The 18,642-nt window shown below is 43.0% G+C and overlaps 1 protein-coding gene and 1 non-coding gene across 3 annotated transcripts in view; both read right to left on the reverse strand.

The window, feature by feature from the left end:
- Positions 1-18,370, reverse strand: part of DNAJC5 (DnaJ heat shock protein family (Hsp40) member C5) — a 31,121-nt gene extending 12,751 nt beyond the window's left edge. Inside the window, exons 1-2 of one of the 2 annotated variants that reach the window (XM_066199283.1) lie at positions 18,227-18,370; positions 3,457-3,524 (exon numbers count right to left, since the gene is read on the reverse strand). The gene's annotated coding sequence lies outside the window, so the exon portion shown is untranslated. Of the gene's footprint in view, positions 1-3,456; positions 3,525-9,159; positions 9,316-18,226 lie in introns of those variants that run through there. The other variant, XM_066199284.1, reaches the window with a different exon arrangement.
- Positions 18,371-18,570: 200 nt separating this feature from the next.
- On the reverse strand, positions 18,571-18,642 carry TRNAE-CUC (transfer RNA glutamic acid (anticodon CUC)). Its single transcript has one exon. It is a non-coding gene; the product is annotated as a tRNA-Glu (tRNA).

Raw genomic sequence — 18,642 nt, forward strand, 5'->3', positions numbered from 1 at the left:
TTTATTACTATTACTAATAAATTGTCTAAACTTCAATTCTTTGGCTAAAAATTCAAATTACACCCCAAATCTGGAAGGTGAATGAGTGGGTAGGGAGAGAAAATATTTTCTTTTTAAGGACACTGTTCAGTACCAAAAGCTTTCTGTATGGGAGGAAAAGTACTGAGCGCTGCGAGACACAACACAAACTCACGTATTTGGGCATAACAGGATTGAGAGAAAGGAAAACCATATTTCAGGAAAGAAATCCTCCACCCAGGCACACAGCAGACACAACCCTCTGGGCCAGCCTTTCCCAAAGGCAGCCTCCCAGCCCCCTCTGGCCAGGAGCTGAGGTCAAAGACTGATGATCCTGACGTGTCTCTGATAATCTACCTAATCACACCAGCCTGCTCCTGCTGCTTCCCAGGCTCCCTGCTCAGCTCCTCCTGCTCTGTGCCCATCACCACTTCCTCCCACCCTCCCAGGAACCTCCCTGCAGCTCCTGCACACCAGTCCCTGCCAGCAGCTCCCTGCCAAGGAGTGTCTGTCACTGCTGCTCTTGGACAGGGACCTGAGAAGTCAGGCAGGGGGAAAAAAAAGCATCCTGATTGGAATTTTACATGTTGATTTAGCCTTTGTGAAGAAGATACTGCTTCAAACAGGAGCTTCCAGGGCATTATGGACATTTTTGCTAAAAGCTCCAGCTCCATTTAAGCATAACAAGCTTCTTGTAACATCAATCCAACGTGGCCTTGGTGACAGATGCTGCAGACCACAGCCATACACCATGTTCTGCTTAACAAAATCTGCACTGCTAAATTAGGGCAAATTTGTTTAATAAAAATGAATTCAGTTTGACCCAGGCAGCATCTATCAGTCTGCAGGCACAGGGATACAATTCCACACTGCTGCATCCTTAATTACTTCCATCTGAACAGTGCCGGGGATCCACAGCTTGGTGTAATGGGATGTTGGCATTTATTTCTCCAAACTGGTATGAAATGGACACATTGGCCTTGGCAGAAGAGTGGAGGACAAGGCAGTGATGGGAATTCATCTGGGAAGCTTTTTACTTAAGGGAACAGAGGAGTATTATTACTAGGAATGCAACCTTTGGCTTTTTAAATATGAAACAGACAGTAAAGGTGCAAGTTATTAAAGTTCCACGTTTTCCTAAACTCGGGTAACATTTCTCCTGCTGTTTTCACACGTGGCTCTAATTCACAATCCTGAAAGCTGCCCTGTATTTTTAAAAACTGTTGTGTTCAGCAGCAACAAGCCATCTGCTCCCTTTTTTAACCAAGCAGGATGCCCTGAAGAGGTTTCTCTGGGAAGGCTCTGGAGAAAGGTAATCTCCTGGATTAAGCAGCAGAGTGTTTAACCATCTGGGTACCGCAACATCCTGCCTCAGTCAGCTCCACCACAACAGGCAACTGCTTTCAGCACCACCTCGCTGAAAAGACTCAGATTAAACCTGGCAGGTTATTTATGGAAGTCAGCCTTAATGTTCTAAATACATCCATGGAAAATTCAACCTCAGAAACACTAATTTGCTTTTCAGCTTCCCAAAAGAATCCCATCAAGTTTCATCAAACTGGTGATACCTTAGTTTCTGCCAGGTCTGCTGAGCCTTTTGGAAGATGCATTTAACTCATTAAAATGGAAATGTGTTATTACAGCTAAGAAAAAAAAAAATCAATAGTTCTCAGCCAGTTTAGGGAATTAAATACTCACAGAACATCCCAAAGAATGCCTGCACTGAAAAGGGTGACAGCAGATGTGGTGGCCAGAAGCAGGGAAGGAGGAATTAAACTCCATCTGATCCACTGCAAGATGCTGCAAAGTATTTCAGTGGAAGTTGGCAGTGAGGGGGATAAATTTTTCCAAGAAAACATCCTGAGCTGTGTGGCAGAATGGAGGGTGGAGGTACTGACACTGCTCACACAGACAGCAGATGCTTGGGACAACACTGAACCACCACTGTTGGATCTAAGAAGGGCTACCCTGAAATAAAGGGATGGAAGGCTAATTCCATGGACAATACCCACATATGTTGGTGTCACTAGCCTCTGGAAGCAGGCTAACAGCAGTACTTCTCATCTCCCTCCAGGGCCAAAGCACTGAGTATTTATTCAAGAACAAACTATAATACTCAACTACCACTCAGGCATTGCTGTCCCTTGAATTTCCTTGTTGGAAGAAAGGCTGCTCCATGAAGGAGTTGTGGCTGTTCAGCTCCACTGATCAAAATCAAGAAGGGCACAGGACACCAAGCAAGGTTAGGTTTAAAGATATTATTACAGCAGAATGCTGGGGCACAGTCTCTAGAATTCTAGTTTTCTCAATGCCTGTATACTCATCAGATTAAATTCCTAAGAATTAAATAATAAAATCACTCCCTGAAGGCACATGCCAACACACAGACCTGTACACAGGTGCTGTCTACAGCATTACAGTGAACTGTCTGCACACAGTGTGGGGAGTCTGGTTGGAAACAGCTGTTCCAGAAAGTGAAATCCCACTGTAAAGGAGCGAATCCACCTCCTCCTGACACAGTGAATGCTACCCACTAGACACAGGATAATGGGAGGTTATTAACCTTAATGGATATGGTCTGCAAAGGAGTTTGGTTAAAACCAGCACACAACATCCTCCCAGCCTTCCAAAATATCACCAGAGAATAGAGGAATCCGCAAAAGGGAAAAGAAGAACCAGAAGGAATGACCCAGACAGACTCCGGGAAGAGCTGGGAGTGCAGGACAGGAGGAGGCTGCTGCTGTTCCAGCTCAGCCCAACCCTGCACACGTCTGTAACACAAACGATCAGGAATGCTGTCAAGCCCTCTACAATTTAAGTTTTAAGAGCATATTAAAAGGTGATTATAGTCCAGCTTGGAAATGTTTTGCCAGCTCTTACAAAAATAATGTCTAGTTGATACTTTATTATACGACTTTAGGAAGCACTTGAGTATTTTAGGAAAGATTTTGATTCCACAAAGCATTGCTGCTAAGTGGTAAAAGATAATGTTGGTTAAAGCTAAGATTCCAGCTTTGCAAAGATTTCCAACGCAGAAAATTAACTACAGGTGTTAATCTAGAACTGAATTATTCTATCCCAGGCAATATTTACCAGTAAAAGTCTAAATAAAAACACCAAGCCTGAAAGAACTTCAGTAAATATCGATTTGTCACAGAAAGGAAAAAGCACCACTGGCCTCCACATCCTGTCCATCTGTCTCAGAGTCCCTTAGAGTTGTCCTCACAATCTGGTATTTTTCAAGGGAGAAAAAACCCCACCATTTTTAAAGGGGAGATGAGAGAAGCATACACAAGGTTGTGTTACCACAAAAAAATTGAGGTGTTATAGCCTTGGCTTCCTGAGGTAGGAAGAGATTCTTATAGGAAACTTTGTTTCCTCAGCAATATTTTGCATTTAAATGAGAAGCTACAAGAAATAAAAAAATCCAGAACTCACCTGGTGTCTACTTTGAATATTCTAAGGTAAGTGATAACAACCTTCACACACTTCTAAAACTGATTCTCCTAAAGACAAAACAAAACAAATTAGTTGTTCACCAATTCTGAAGTTGAGAATTCACTGATAAATTATCATCACATTATTGGACAGTAAAAACAAAGAGGTGATTTATAAATATTTGTACCGCAAGTACAAAGTAAGTCCCCACAATGTAAATACTTGCCTTTAGAGCTGATAAACTGTCAAAATAAATGACAAATATTTAGAAACATAGAGTCAAGGCCTCTATGGTTTGAATCAGAGCTTCAGTCTCTTTTCCCCAACTTTTGTCATGGGAAAGACACACACCTACCCAGTTGCACAGAAACTCTAATAACCATTATCTGCTTAAGACTCTGGACTTTTTCAACTCACGCCTTTGTGAATATTTGTGTACTGAGAACACGAGAAGCATGTTTTTCAAGTCTTGGTAATCTGTTGTGCTATTAGAGAGAGACTGTAAAGCAGCTTAGGTATCACAGCAGACCCCAAGCTCTGGCACTGGAGCAGCAGGCACAGCCTGCTCTGGGAAGCAACACCAGCTCCTCTTGCCAGGACAGATTTCCATCAAGAAAACCCTGGTGTCATCCAATTTGCATTCCCTCATGCTGAAGCAGATCACCCAAAGGAAAGAACCAGTCTCATTTTGGTGTACAAAGAGGGAGAGAACCTGAGATGACCCAGCAGCACACACTTGGTCATTCAGCACTCAAGGCTCCAGATCAGCCATCACGTGGAAATGACAGAACGAAAGGGCAAGAGCAGCCTGGGAAATGCTACCTGGTGCTAAGGAAAAGATCAGGGAAAATCACTGCAAGAGATTAAAATACCTTTCTGATTAAGCAGGTACAGGATACATCCAACCCACATTACCAAACACAAAGTCACTTATGCATTACATGACTGAACAATAAACCTCATGAGTGGAACTTCAGAGCAGCTTTTACCTGGCAAGTCATCACTTAATTGTCATACAAACCCTTTCAACAGCTTTCAGAGAACAAGCTCTGAATGTACTTGAGAAATAAACTACCCATTGAATTAATAATTAGGCCTTTCATGGGCTGGAAGGTTCCAGCATGGCAAACAGAGATGCAGGGAATGCACCCAGGGAGCTGCTGGCAGTGCTGCCCACAGCAGTTGCTTGGTGCCATCTGTAAGAAGCTGCTTGATCCTGCAACACATCCCTAAGTGGGCATGAATGAACCAACCAACAACTCAATAATCAGCTTATTGTTAATGGATCTGTTTAGTTCCTTTGATAGGAACCAGCAAAGGACTTTTCCTCAATAGTGAAAGGCAGGGAGTTAAACTTTCCCACTCAGAGCTTGTGCAATACTAGGAGGTGGACTAACTCCCCAAGGAAAAATGTCCTATTTTGTGAAGCTATAGAAGCTCCCAGGTTTTCTGCCCAAAGTTTCTTCATCAAAAAGTAATCCATAAGAACATTCTTTAAGCATTTATAGAAAGCTGCAGATTGCTAATGGTGTTGGCAACCAGAATTATGGCTTCCTACCCAGATGAAGATCACCTCTTAATTATGCCACTGATTCTGATTCAGACAGCAAGCCCAGATCCAAGTATGTTGACAGTCAAACTATGTTCAATTTATGGAAATAATATGAGTAGAACAGGGGGAAAAAAAGCAAAGTACAAACGTAATTTGGAGACAAATTTACTTTGAAAAAATGAGCTACCCTGCTAAGGTCAGTATTGGGCATATAATGATACAAATATCATACAATGATGTGTGGATAGAGGGTTCAAATACAAGATCCTGGCCCAGGTCTCATTAAAACTCCATCAGCAGAAAAAGTCAGTATTTTTTACAGCACTTATAAATATAATAACCAGCCATGTAGAAACTCAAAACACACAGTGAAGTGTTGTCTTAATATGGATGCAAGTAGCAATATTTCCTTCAGTCTCACAGCTATGCCAATACCAAGTTTCATTAAAGCAGGCAGCCTGATTTACAGCTGAAAATAACCAAACAAGACAAAAATAAATTCCCAAGGAAACTGCTTCTTGTAAAAATCAAAGTATATGAGAAACCCATGCCAGCTACTTCGCATCCTCCCTTCCCCAGTGCCTCCTCCCTGCCAGCACTGAGCCAGCCCAGCACTTACCAGGGGTTCGCTCCCTCACTTTCTGTTGCAACTGGCAATTCCAATTTAGTGACTCAGGAATGTTTTGATCTCCCCATCCAATCTCATTATTCAGCAGGCCAGATCCACTGACCCAAAGCTCTACATAATACCCTGCTTGTAATTACTTGTAAATATCTCCCCTCCTTACTACATGATATTCACAATCCAAACAAAACCAGAGATGAAAGGACAGATGCTGGAAAAGGAAAGAGAGAATTCAAAATCCACATGAGTGCATGACACCCGGTTCAGCAACACACACAAGAAAGAAGTCTGGGGAGAGGAATATATAACTGTTTAAGAATCAGAAAATACAGAAATGAGTATGAAAATTAGAAGAAAAAAAGATTAAAGAGTGATGGAGATAAAAACAAGCAAAGCTACACGAATGCAAACTGCATTCAGCCACACATTAAAACTGTGCTAAATTTTGTAACATGAAGGAAGAAATTCGCTTGGGGAGGTTGCATGCTCTTGCAACCATTTTGCTCATAGCAAAACCAGCCCTTCCAGCCTTATTTCTCCTGCAAATTGGAATCCAATTTATGTACTGTTGTATCTTCCCCATATACTGGAACCATAAACATGCTCATCACCCTTTCCTCCTCTAACTAAGAGACAGACACTGCCTTCTCCTTCCAGCAATCAGACATGTTTTCAGCTCTACTGGACAAAAAGCATATGTGTTTCTTAAGAACTGAAACCTCCTCTGAGAGATGCAGAAGAACCCTTTTTACTGAATAATTCTACTGACAGAATTGTCCTCATCCTGCTCCATATGCTGTTAACAGAAAGGGGGAATTATCTGCAGCATACATTGCTCCATAACCCATCTCCACCACGTACAGGAGCTGTATCATGGTTAGCAAGTATTTAAAGAAATAAGGCTGCAATTAAGGCAAATAAAATGAAGTAAATCAAGCCACAAAACAGAAACACCCAAGTCTTTATTTTTACACCCCTTTTTGCTTACATGACTTGCAAAATGAATCATTACTGGAAAAACAATGTGAAGAAGCTGAAGGGAATGGAATCTGGCTAACGTGCTTGCAGAAGGACACTACTATTTTAAAGCATTCTTCTTCACCCTGTCTTGAGATAAAGATTTTTAACCTATTAATCAGAGCACTAACATTTCTTATTTCATTAAAACATCCAAGAGTGTGTTTTGGCGTTGCTTATTTTTTTATATCACAGCACAAAAGCCTTTCAGCTGAATTTTGCTATTCAGTTTGTGACCTTTCGATAAAGATCATGTGAGAGATCTCATATCCATAAAAACATTCTGTTTTAACATATAAGCCCTGATGGAAAGTATCCAGGGAATTAATGTAAATGCATACATCTCTCAGAAAAAAAGAACTTTACTGTGTCCAAATCCATCTGCCTTGGGAACAGAGGACAGGTCTCCTACACTGAAAGACTATGACACTAAAAACTTCATTAAATTCTCTTGAGTTCTTAAAAAAAAAACAAAACAGAAACACACAGCTTTTAAATAACTGGAATCTGGAACAATACCATTTTTCTGCTAAATTCAAGTCTGAACCGACATAATACCCACCACTGCCGACTGCAAGACAGGTTACACTGAAATTTGTGACAAACTTGTGACAAACTTAACTACAGCGACACAGTGTTGTTTCTCTAATGAGCTTAGCAGATTAAAATGTAACCATTTAAGTCTGATTGACCAACCTGTTATAAAGACTTGTGACCTTGTACCCTACACAAGAGTAAGATTCAGACCTACTAAAGGTGGATTCCCATATTAGGGGATAAAATATGAAGTATTGGATTTGCATTTTCTATCCTCTCTCCTCAATTAAAATAATTACTCTAAAAACCTGAGGGGGGGGGGGAGGTTAGTGGATTCCCTACTTAGGATTTCATTGCTGCTATTTAATCTTTCAGCAATATTGAATTATTGTTTATGACATCACAGTGCTTTATGTGCAGAGTGCAAGTATCACAAACTTGGCTATAAAAAACTCCACACCTGCTTACTCAGTTAGTTAAAAATCTCTGAAAAATCAGCAGCTCTGTTTGCTTTGTTCATTATTACTCTCAATTTTTCCTCCCTATAAATAGTATTTGAATCACTGTGACTACTCACTGCAAGTTCACTAGAACAAATCAGCCAACCCACAACATTCCCTGCTGTGGGTAGAGCGATGCTGATGCCACTTCTTGTGGAGAAGAAATATCTTAAACTTCTTCAAAGACATAAAGCCCCATTTCTGCTAAGTGGGTTGTATAAACTACATCAATAAAAAACCCCTCATACTGTTAATGACTATATCGATATAGCCTAACCTTTAAAATATAAAAGAACTCTTGGAACAGATGGGTCTACTCACATAAAAATGAGACGCTATTATGTCACATCTGTAGGTAAGACAACTAAATGCTTTTAAATAGGAATAAAAGAAAAAGAGAAGTCTATTTGTCTTGTGTAAGAAAAGGCTGAGAAAATCACACCAGTTGTCAAAACATGAACCCCTTGACAGACTGTTACAAAAAGAGAATTTAAGGAGACAACGTCGATCCAAGCAGCCCCTCTTTACGGCACAGGAGGCTTTTGCCTGGTCAAAAAGAAGGAACAAAGTAGATTACAAAGTACAGCAAAAAAAGCCAAATAAGCAGTTTGAGACACAAAGGGAACAGAAAGGAACACATCTTTCAAATTACAACTTAGTTGGCAAAGGGCAAGAAAAACATTTATCCGAAATTAACTTGGAAGGGCAGGGAAAAGTGGCTCCCCTCTGTGCTCAGCAGCAGCAGTAGGAGATGGAGGAGAAAAAAGTTCATTCCTATTTTCTTTTCCTATCGATTGTGAGGCAGATGAGAAGGTAAATGAGGGTTTCCCCATACATACAATTTAAATATTGTAAAAGTATGGCCTTACAAACTGCAAAACATATACCAAAATTATTTAACACCTAATTTGGTGTTAGAATTACTTTGTCATCAAATAAACACTATAAACACTCCTGGCAGTTCCAATCATGAGCAGTTTTTGTTAAAGACTTTGAAATGAAGACTTTATTTTAATAAGTAAAAAAAAGCAAAAAGGAAGAAGACCAGTTTATAGCAACAACTGAAGGCATTACTTCTATCTTCACCCTGATCTAAAATGATCCACTCTGGTGCTTTCCTTTTCAGAAACTTCACCGATTTTCAGATTATTAATCTCTGCCCTTTAATGGTTGTCTCCCACCAAGCACACAAATTTTCCACTTAAAAAGTTATTAATAAAAAGGCAAAATAAGAAGAACTGAACAGCAGAACTTACATAGAATTTATATTTTCCAGAAACAACCACCCAGTCAGCTCAGGAACAGAAAATCCAAAATGTCTTTATATGATTACAAGAAACCCAACATCACTGCCTCTGTCAGAGCCCTTCTATTTCACAGGATATTAGGTTTTATTTGAAAAATTAAGCTTAATTTATTTAATAATACAGGCAGGAAGTAAACTTCTCCCCCCACCCCCCATTCACTTTTACCTCTTGTATCCAATCAGGTCCTCCAGCCTAAGGTGACGCATAATTATTCAAGCAGCACATGCATCCACTCAGTTAAGTTCCAAAGGCTTTAGTTCCAGAGATTATTTCTTCTGCAAAGTTAAAATATTAGCTATATCTAAAGAACCTCTCTTCTCCTAATTGCTCAACTGGATTTCCCCAGTTTTTTGTGGAGGGTGGGGAGGAGACTATTTGATTATTTCACTTCCTCACAGAAACAGAGCCATTGGTGTTGTAAAAGATATTTTAGTCTTGAAAAAAACAACAAAAAACCCAAACAAAAACAAAATGAATAAAACATCACCAGGAGCAAGGGGTGCTCTGATTAGAAGTGGGGTACAGGCTGTAGGTAAAACGCCTCTGATCACTGTGAGGGGTGAGCACAAACCCAAACAAACCAATAACCCCAGAGACATTCTCCAGGATACAGATATATACAGACGTATATGTCATGGAAGACATTCTCCACTTCATGCCACAGATCTCTCCCCTCTGGGTGGTGTCAGGGTTAGAGAAAATGGTCTAAAAGCCATAACGAGATGAGTTTCATATCTATCCCATTCAAAGCCCCAGCACATGGACATTCAGAAGCACGAAAGGAGTTAAAACCACAGAATTCCATGATAAAATCTGAACTGGCCAGCATGGCTTGCATTACTCAGAACTTGTACTTGTTGTTTTGGCAGGAAAATACGACCAAATTCCTTTTGAAGGCTGGGTGATGCCAGAGGTGATGCCTTCACTGCAAATATTTCTGTTTCTTCTCAGGTGAATTAAACCAGAGCCCATGTCCAGGGGCAAACACACAGTAAACCACAGGAGAAAGCACCTTGGGGCAGAGAACAAATTTATTTCCTAGTGATCCCAAATTCATCCCTATGAATACAATGCTAATGTCACAATACTCCTCTAATATCCCCAGAATGATACCCAGCACACCCCCTGCACGTTGGAGTCAGCTCTTTCAGCTACAGATACCCTAACAAATCACAGGGCTGGATTAAAAACAGCTTTAATTTTAACTGGCATTCTCTTACAGGAGACAAACTCTTTGGTATTTTCTAACCATACAGTGTGGTTTCACCAACAAAAAGATTTATTTTATACTACTCCCCCACAAACCGTAACGATATTTATTTCCCCTGTTCTCTCACTCTGCATTCATTTAATCTGCAGACTGCCTGATGAAGGATGTCCTCAGTTCCACCACTCAGTCTAGCAACAGTATTTCATGGCTGCTTAAAAAGAAAAGAAAAGAAAAAAAAAAGCCAGTCCATAATTTAGAAATAATAAGGCAACAAAGAATGTATTTGTCCTACTGAATTTCCCACTAACTCACTGGTGATTTAATAAGAAAAGACACAGCTTGAATTTCAGACCACAGACTTAGCTTGAAAACCTGACACTTCAGGAAAAACCATGTTCAGACTTTATTTGTAACTGAGTTTTCTAACACTGTAATTGGGTAAGAATTAGAACACATATAGATTTTATTCACTAGGTTTTCAGACAGGAGTCACATTTCAGTGGGCTTAGAACCAAAAGGCCACTATTATACTGGGGCATAATTTAATCACTGCCATTCCCAAGGCCTTTCAGTTTCAGCACAAAGTATGGAATTATCACATTTAGTCTTTTTTCCACCTAAATAACTGATAATAAAGTCAGAAAACCCTATGCATAGTTTTTGACTGATGTTTTTATTCCTCCCTCTGATTTTCACTAACACCGGAGCGTGACATATCTCCTCACTTTGCCTGTACCCCTGATGTGATGCCATCAGTGCAATGTTAAACCAGGTCCATTCCTACATCTATTCCCCAAATCAAGGGTATGTAGTCCTGGAGATCCTTAACAGGAACAAAATTAGTTGTAAAATAGCACCTTTCCTCATTTAGGGTTATTTAAAAACAATGTTTTATACATCTATGCATTTAAACAGCCTCAAAACAGCAAGAAGAGTGAAAGTGGTCACAGATTCTTTTTACCAGCAAGAGGGACTCTCTGGCCTTTATACAGAAAACATCAAAAAAACAAGTCACAGGAAGAAATGTGGTTTTAAGATAAGCTGCAGGAAACCAGGGTAAGGAGTTGTGCATTACAGGACAACCATAGGAGCTGCTGGGTTTTCATCATCCAGGATGTTGCATCCAACGTATATTCCACGCCAGGCCCAATAACAAAGTCATGTTGGCTGCTGGCCCTGTTTTCCAAAGCACTCACGGAAACAGTAAGGTAGGCTTGGGAAATTACCCTGTGCACCTTCCAAACACCTCCTGATTAATTCTGACTGCCTGGTTTTCTCAAGTCAATCATGAAGGGCCAATGCTGCGACAACTTAAAAGTGCAACAAGAATGAAGTGAGGGAGGGAGGAGAACTTTATAGGAAAAGAAAAAGTGAGAATTTATGAAGCAAAATAAAATTTTTCACTAGTTACTGTCCAGACAAAAATACTTCTATGGAACATGCATTTATTTTGTGATAAACATGGTCTACCGCAAGCAAGAATGTTATTTCCCAGCATTATCATTAGTGCCCTCAGAAGAAGGACTGACTGGCCAGTGATGTGTCAAACCAAACCTCAAAACAATAAAAGGTTTTCTAAAGAAAAGACATGCTTCAGACCCTATTTTTCCCCTCACCACTCAGACCAAAAGAACTTCAAGACACACCTCAGAACTGTGCACGTGGAGAAAGCAGGGTCCCTGTGTGACAGAGCTCGGTAGGCATCACATGGAAAATATTCCTCAAGTTCTCAAAGATCAGCAACTCAGAATGGACCTGGAAAATATTCACTGCTCTGAACAGTAACTGAATCTGGCTTTCAAATTCAATTTAAAACAGGAATATTTCTGGTTATAGCTTCCCAGAAACAGGTCACCTCAGATTTCAGTGGATTTCATGGTCCCTTCCCTCCTCCTCAAGAACAGCAGGTGAGGAGATGCCAGGGAGGGTGTAGGATCCAGGACCTCCAACCAAGGTCCCACCAACCACTCCAAATCTCTTCCCCAGCTCACTGTACCCACCAAGGGCTCCTGCCCAGAATGGCACAGAGATCAAGTCAGGTGAGGTGTATCAGATGGGTCCAATGTATCAGATCAAAACTGTCACCAGTCTGACCTGGAACTGCACTGGGATAACTCCAGGCCCTGGTGGATATGGACTAGAGCAGATCGTAAAAATACCAAACCCAGCACTGCTTCGATTCCCTGTCCAGATGATTTCACAGGGATCCCATATGGCCTTTGTGAAAGCACATGAACACTTATTAATTTCATTCCCCTTCCACCTGCTTTTATCACAATATCACATGTCTCCCAAAGGCAGACTGCAGTCCAGACTCTGAACAGGATCTCACACATCCCATTTTGTCTGCTCATCCCCACTCCTGCACTTCTATCAGAGGCAAGAGCATCAGCTTCCATGATGACCTTCAAACTACAGAGAAGAAAAGTTAAGACATTACTTAAAATATTTTTAACAACAACCATTTAATTGATTACCCTCAGGAACTCCGGAAGGAACCTGAAATCACAAATATCTCATTTGATAGGGCCTAGCCTTGGTAGAAGGAATTTCCTGCACCTGACACATTCAAGATTACAGCAGATATTACCACTAGAAATTGCCCACAATATCTGGAGTTTGGATCCCAAGCTTCCCTCCTCTCTACAAGCAGCTTCAAACCTAATTATGCATTTCCAGTAAATGTCCCTAAATCCTCAAGACATGAGAAGCAGATTCATAAAGAAAATTCTCTTGACAACTGACCCAGGCAAAGGCCTACATAAATAAAACTGCACAGCAACAGAAAAACCTGCTAGAATATAAAATAAGCAATGGCAGATGGAATGGAAAAGAATATTTTCATTTGAAGTACAGCCAAAAAATTAAAGACATAAAAGGGGAAATGCAAAGAGAAGACCTCTGTGAGTTTCTGCTTTTTGGAACTGCGTAACAGGTCTGTAATGACATCAGAGAACTCTGGGCTTCTCCTTTCCCCACTGCAAAACACGAGCAATCCAGGTTCTGTACATTCACTTTTTCTACAGATTGTTCCTTAAAGTCGCAGTGATTCCAGAATCCCTGACATGGAACACAACTTTAGTAAGACCCAGATGAAACCAAGGAAGGACTGTGAAGTTCCCTGTGACCAAAGCAGAAGCAGGATGGTGTAAGTGCTCCTAGAGAAAGCTGTTAAAAACAGTTCCGGACAGATATATAAATAAATATTCTCAGAGGGAAGAGGAAGCCCTGAATGCAGGAGGGGGAAATGTGGGGAGCTGGTGGATCTCTGGTTCATGCTTTTCTGCTGGTCTTAGATAATGCCTGTCATTGCAACCAGATCCACTGAACTGTTTACTTGCATCATCCATTGGTCAGAAGCCATCACCACAAAAATACCAGTTAATGAACACAGACTTATGTCACAAAACAGAAAAAAGGTTCCTTAGTGATGCTTTGGTAACAGATAACCAAATGCTGCCAGGTTTTTTGTTTGCTCAACCATTTGCCCAACAAAGTTTACATGATGACACTGAAGTATACTAAAAAGAAAAACCAATAAAGAGCCCCAATCTTTCATTGAGAAGTTCTATTCTCATTTACAAAACCCTCGAGCAGATTATGAAAGAGGAGATGGCAGCTGCCAATTTAACTTGGGCCTAGAGGACCTGTTCTGTTTGCACCCCTGTGCACCACAAACCTTCAATTTTCTCCTTTCAATACTTGCACAAGAAGATGAGAAGCTTGCACCCAGAGGAAAGAGGCACTTAAATTTTACTGCATTTGGCCCTACAACACAATGGCACTGAAAACACTACACCATTAATGAAAGAGGCAGAAAAAGGCCCTAAAAAGGCACATTTCAGTGCAATGCAGATACAAGATAAGTGGAATTAGGAGGAGTTGCCAGGACATAAGAAACTTTAACATATACTAAAACAATCTTATTCATGTTTCCCAAATAAAAAATAATGTATCACCAATGCATTAAAACCCCACAATTAATGCCACTAACTAGAATTAACTATTCTATGCAGAAAAAAAAAAGGTAACCCTTTTTATTGGCTACCACTACTTTATTAAAAACATTTATGCAATCTTTTGAGGCACTTTCTGGAACACAGGCCTTTCTATCATCAGTAAGCATGGCCTGAAATAGGAAGCAAAGTGCCTCTGAAGGTAAAACATGCACTTTCCAACAACTGTGCTTTGCATATTGTTATTGATTAAGACAATATTTCAACTGAGTTTCTAAGGAAATCCTAAGATATCACAACATTCAAACCCTTTTCTTTCAAGATTGAAAGCAGCCACTGGCTAACCAACCACCATCACCACTGAGCACCAGTACTGCTTAATTCTACTTCAATTATCAGAGCACCTGGAAAACAACTTCTTCAGGTTAAAAAAACCAGCACAACCCTTTGCTTTGGTCCTGAACATTTGGCGATGCTCCTCATCCCTCACTCTGGATTCTGCCATGACCCAACTGCCCCAAGGCCCAGGTGGCCACACCTGAGACAGGGGACAGGCTCACGGCAGGGCTCTGTGCCACCTGCTCGGAAGGGGGGGGGGGGGTCACCTCACAGAACTTCCTCAGGCCAGTGGAGAGCAACAGAAGATCCTCATCTTCCCAGGCAGAGGCAAAGCCAAACAAAGAGGACTTGCACAGCTCGAGAGCAACCAGTTAATGTATTAAAACTACCTTAAATGAATCCCTGTTTGTGGTTTGACAGGAGAGCAGTGAAGTTGCCTGCAGATGACAGCTTGCATGCTCTGGGAAAGTACTGGAGTGCTCAGTCTGGGTATAAGCTCTGCAGAAAAGTTCTGGCAACCCATTTCCAGACATACTGAAAAATATTTTGATTTGGTTACTAACATTAACGATACTTTTAAAAAGATTACAAACTGGCAAACCGGTAAAAGTGGGAAATATGGCAAATATCAGAGGCCAGTTACAGCATTATTGTTCTAGGTCAAGTCATTCAGCGGACAGACAGGATTTGTTGAAGGCCCTTCCAGCCTTCAGTCTGCTTTCCCAGAGAGGATATTCTGGCAACTGAGTTCATAACTTCAAAAAATAGAGCCAGAACAGCAACTTTTATATTTAACCTAAAACATGATTTCTTAAGTAATCCAGTTAGGCTTCCATTCATACTCCCTATCACACTGTTTAACACAGACAAAAATCCTTTTTGAAGCTCACCATGAGAGGAACTAAAATGAATAACAGCACCAGTGCTGACAACCACCACCTGCCAAACACAGAACCTGTGAGGGCAAGGGGTCTCCACATCAACACTCGTGTCAGGCTCTTGGAATCCCAAACTGCCTTGGTTTGGAAGGGACCTTGCAGATAATTTAGTTCCACTCCCCTGCCACAGGCAGGAGCACCTTGCATGAGACCAGGCTGCTCCAATCCAGCCTGGCCTAGAACACTTCAGGGATGGAGCAGCCACACCTTCTCTGGGCATCCTGTGCCAGGGCCTCGCCATCCTCACAGGGAAGAATTCTTCCCAAGTATCCAATCCAAACCCGTCCTCTGTCACTGAAGCCATTCCCTCTTGTCCTGTCACTCCAGGGGCTGGAGTCACTTAGGTACTGGAAGGGGCTCTAAGGTCTCCCTGGAGCCTTCTCTTCTCCATGCTGTACAACCCCAACTGTCTCAGTCTGTCTCCACAGCAGAGCTGCTCCAGCCCTGGGAACATCTTCATGCCCTCCGCTGAACTTCTTCCAGCCTTAAAGTTCTTAATTCACACTCTGGTACTGCTCCATGTTTTCCAAAGTACGAGGACCCAAACTCCCTCAGTGACTCCATGGATGTCTTCACGAGGCACGGTGAGAATGGTGTGAGAAGCTTCTCCACACCACAGCTGCATTCCAACCCCCGTTCCCATCACCTGCTGCAAACAAGCCTCTGGCAGGATCCACTCTCCTGGGCAACTTCCCTGGTGCAGCCAGGTCGGTGGTGGTGCCACCTCAGCCACAAACCAAATCAACTGCCTACAACCCACTGCAGACTGGGACAGGCTACCAACAGAGTAGGATCCCTGGGCACTGGGAAAGACTGAAACAGTGTTTATACTTCCTGGGAATAATCACCACCGACTACGGTTTACACTAGGAGACAAAATGTGCAATAAAACATTACTTTTTTCAGGCACCCACTGATAAAAGATGGTTAAATATAGCACACAGCCACCCTGGGAAGGAGGGGAATCTTCCACTTGAGCCTCCAGCCTGCAGTTTATCAATGCAACACATCCAAAATTTAGGAGGAACATGAACATGTTGCAGCATCTCCCTTTTCATTTAAACGCTGTGGACAATCCCTAAGATGAAATAAATGAGGGAGGGAGAGAAGTATTTATTTATGCTTACAAAAAGCTGTTTGGCTGAAAATCCCATCTCCAAAGCCCGAGTTCTCCACAAAGCAGATTCTGCACTGCCAGCAACATGACGAATTTCTCCAAAGCCCTTAGAGCATGGCGAGAAAACCACAGGAAGCTGCTCAATAAAAATAAACTTCTTTTCATCTTACACTCTATATATTAATGTCAATTTCTCTTCCACTCCAGCTACTGTTTCCCTTCTTTTCTGCCTCCCACGGTACAGCACACTTGATTTATTAGAGCTTATTCATTAAAGCAAATGAATTTGGCATCTATTTCTCAGGATCCCTTAGTCAGATTGGGATTTTACCATATTCTATCAAAAGAAAACAAAAAATGCAAACACTGATCCTAAGCAACCTGAAACCAACAGAAGCCTGAGAAGCTGAAAACGTCTCTAATGAAATTGCAGTCAAAAGAATAAATTCCACTTCAAGGAGGCTGCTACAATTCAAGAATTTAAATAGGTCCAATCCTGACGCATTTCCAAAGGAAATCCTTGCAGCTCTGCATACTTTGGAGAGCTTAATTTACCCAGAGAAATGGGTGAACCACCACTGCTCAGCCACTGGGTGACTGCGGCCTGCAAGTTTTTGCTTCAAAAGCAGCAAACTAGCACAGTATTTAAGCACACACACATCATTTCCCTTTCCTGACGATAAGCTGGCACGAGGCAAACATCAGCAGGGAGAATTAGATTATTTCACACCGGTCTGAGATGATGTACCAAATTTATGCCCCCCTTTTTTTTTAAGCCTTACCGCAGCACAGACAGCTCAACAGCAATGTCTCACAGTGCATGAAAATTAACATCCCGATAAAAACAAACCTGGAAAAGATAAAACCCTTTGGTTTTTTCCCTCTTACATCAGATAGGATGGCCTTCACCTTGCTCCCCAGGGAGCACCGGCTCCATCAGTGCCCACACTCCACTAATAAACTCAAGGCTTTGATTCAGTGGTGTGGAACAGTCAGGTATTGAGACAGCACAAAAGCAGGAGCGAGGCACTATCAGGGAATCCGCTGTCTCCATTCGGTCCAGTTGCATTCCGTACGTCCAGAATTACCTGACCGGAATTCTTAATTTGAGAGCCAGAAGACACTGCACGAATAAACAGAAATATGCTGCCTTTGCAAGTTTCACGTTATAAAGGCTGGATTTGCTTCCCGCTGCCGGTACGTCATTCATTAAGCACCTCATCAGCCGAGCGGCTACTAATTATTTCGATAAAAATTAAGCAGGATAATGTAAGGGAAGAGAAGGGAAAATCACCCCGGCTTCTGGAGCGAGCCGGAGTGATTCACGGCTCCCACACACACAGATGACTTTCATTTGGAATTCACCTTCCCAGGCCTTTTGTTCGGGGTTTTTCCCCCCTGCTCCGAGGAGCGCGGGCCCCGCACCGCCAGCGGGGACCAGGGCGGGGGCTCCCGGTGCGGAGGGTCCCTGGGTCGGGGATGCTCGGCGGGCGATGCCCCGGGGCAGAGAGATGCCGGCGGGCAGGAAGATACCGGCGGGCACATCCCGGGCACAACCCACCCTCCCCCGGTCCTCTCGCCTCGCCTCGCCTCGCCGCGCCCCCCCCCGCCACTGCCACCGCCACCAGCTCCATCTTGGCCTCCGCCCGCGGCCCGGCCCCGCCGCGCTCACCTGCGGCCCGCGGGCGGGGGCCGCACAGCCCCGGGCGGGAGGGGGCGGCCCCGCGGGGCGGGGGCGGCTCCTCGGGGCCTCGCGCGGGGGCCCGGTCGCGGCGGCGCGCGCGCTCCGCCCTCAGCGCCGGTGCCGCCGCCGCCGCCGCCAGACACCGACCGGGACCCGGCCACGGGAGGGGGCGGCGCCGGCGCACTGCGCATGCGCGTCCCCGACACGCAGCGCCCCCGCCGCGCGCGCGGGCACGCGGCCGCAGCGCCGGGAGCGCGCGGGGGATCCCGACGGGAATGGAGGGGGCGGGGGAAGGAAGAGGGAAAAGCGGGAGAGCGCGGCAAAAACGGAACTTCCCTGACCGGGAATCGAACCCGGGCCGCGGCGGTGAGAGCGCCGAATCCTAACCACTAGACCACCAGGGA

This window comes from Chamaea fasciata, unplaced genomic scaffold (assembly GCF_029207755.1).
Source record: "Chamaea fasciata isolate MVZ Bird 193981 ecotype frontalis unplaced genomic scaffold, bChaFas1.0.hap1 SCAF_17, whole genome shotgun sequence".
NCBI classification, from domain to species: domain Eukaryota; kingdom Metazoa; phylum Chordata; class Aves; order Passeriformes; family Sylviidae; genus Chamaea; species Chamaea fasciata.